Source organism: Fukomys damarensis, unplaced genomic scaffold (genome assembly GCF_012274545.1).
Source record: "Fukomys damarensis isolate Sample0158 unplaced genomic scaffold, DMR_v1.0_HiC HiC_scaffold_19, whole genome shotgun sequence".
Classification (NCBI taxonomy): domain Eukaryota; kingdom Metazoa; phylum Chordata; class Mammalia; order Rodentia; family Bathyergidae; genus Fukomys; species Fukomys damarensis.
In genome coordinates, this window is record NW_022900931.1 from 18,089,993 (window position 1) to 18,092,351 (window position 2,359).

Below are 2,359 nucleotides of genomic sequence, written 5' to 3' on the forward strand. Positions count from 1 at the left end.
TGGGACATCGCTCCCGGAGGGGCGATTGCTGCTCCTGGCTCCTGCAGGACCCGGGGTGTGTGGGGCCGGGCGGAGAGCGAGGGAGGGAGGGCTCCAGCTCCTTCCTTCCTTCCGTACCTGCTAAAAGCTCTGACCTGAAACAGTTCCTGCCTCGCCCTTGAAAATGCCATCCTTAAAAGGCGAGATTCCCTATACCGAATTGTCACCTCCGCCCAGGTGGGACCTCACAGGCAAAAAGCAAAGGAGGCCACCCGCGTGCGAAGCCATGGTACTTGAACTCCTTTAGACAGAAGTCCTTGAGGCTTTCCTGTTGCGCCCCCACTGGGGACAGCTTGGTTTTAATCGATGAGGAAGGCCTCGGGCTCTTAAATGGAGTCCGGTGCCGGGGCTTTCCCGTTAAAAGCTCAGCTTGGAGATCCTTTCCGAACCTTACGATGTAGCTATCTGCCTGTGAGTCAGCACAATGCAGAAAGCTGCTTACATTTGTAGAGATGTGAGAGACAGTGAGTGGCAAGATATACAACTGCTCTTTTATAATATGCTTGTAAGTGGGTGTATCGTACCTCTTGAACTTTGTCAGTTCTAAGGACAGTTTTATTTGTGCATCATTTGGAGACGTGGCCATTATGCCAGATTGGTCAGGACTTACAAGCCGTTGGCATTTATCAAAGAAGGGAGATAAAATATTTGGCCAAAAATGAATTTACACGTAGTAGATGCAACCTAAGGACATTTGAATCTGTTATTCCTGTGAAAATCCCTTGATTTTTTTTAAGTAGATGATTTTTTTTATTTTTTAAAATTAATGACATTAATTATCCATATCATTACACAAGTGACCAATTTTGTTTTTAAAAGTATAAATTTACATGTTTTGACACAGAGGAAGCTCTGGGTGGAGCCAGGCAAATAGGAGCTGGCACTCAGAAAATAACACTAATGTAATGGGAAATGTGGTAAAGAGAGATAGGGGAGAAATGGGGGTGGGGAGGAGTTCCATGAAGTCAACATTTCCCGAGCCCCAATTTCTGCCATACACAGTAAGGGAGTGCCAAGGTGAAAGGAATGTGGTCCTTGTCTTCTTGAAGCTCACAGACTTTGGGACATTTGTTATCTTTTTGGAAAGGGTACAAGCTGAATCCACAGTGCCACAGTGTTACAGCAAGATCTCATTTTTGTGAAATGAACTAAAGACTGAAATCACCTTCACAGTAGATTGAGAACGAAACTCATTTTACACTGCTTTGGGTTGCATATGTTTGGAAACCACTTTGAAATGGCTTACAAAAAAGAGTAGATCATGTGTCAGGTACAATTAATTAGATTAAAAGACAGAATCAGCAAATTATGTGACAGTACCTATTATGTGACAAACTGTTCTGTGTTCTGAAATACATGTTATACCAGATTTCTCTGTGTGTGTGTGTGTGTGTGTGTGTGTGTGTGTGTGTGTGTGTGTGTGAAGTCTGGTTCTACTGCCCAGGGAAGCCTGTAATTCAAAAGACAGAGTAACAGAAGAAAGCTTTATTGGCAGCAAGCTGGAAGATAGAAAATGGAGGACTTTCCCCCAAAATCCATCTTGTCAAGGGCAACAAACAAAAAGCTTATGTGGAGTTTCTGGGGAATCTAGTTTTAGATAGGCACTGGCATGGTCAATCTTGTAGAAACTTGCCATCAATCCTTTTGACATAGTTTTGATGTTGTTCCTAAGTCACTGGACATTCCAGGAGTTCCTGGTCCCTCTATGCCTGTAGAGAGATTACTGATTAGAAGGTCCTATGACTTGTGTTGTTTGTTCCTTAATGTTTCCCCTTATTCTTTTCAGGCAAGGTTTTGTTTTTCGTTTTGTTTTGGTTTTTTACATTGGCTAATTATTAGGGGGGTGCAGTAAGACAAACTAAGAGTTAATCTATTTAACCCATTCATCAGCTTCACCTAGTATCATGATGCTTGTATTGTAATAAGGATAAGCAACATAGAAAAATACATCTGTCAGATGGTAATCAGTGATTTTGAGAAAAAGTGGAATAAGAGGATGGTGCACACGGATGCCAGAACCCTCAGTTTCTTGGTTGTAGGTAGGCTTCCCATTTACGGTGTCAACGTGATGGCACTAGAACTAAGAACAACAAAACTCTGCACATGTAATGACTTTGCCCAAATCTTTGCACCACGAGACTTGACAACTCTATTATTGGCCTCTACCTGCTTAAGGGCATGTCCCTAAGATGATCCCCTGTCCCCCATAAAATGCCCATGTAAAAAAACTCAATGTAGGGCTGGGGATTTAGCTCAGTGGTTCTGCTGCCTGCCTCGCAAGCACAAGGTCCCAAGTTTGATCCCAGTACAAAAAAAAAAA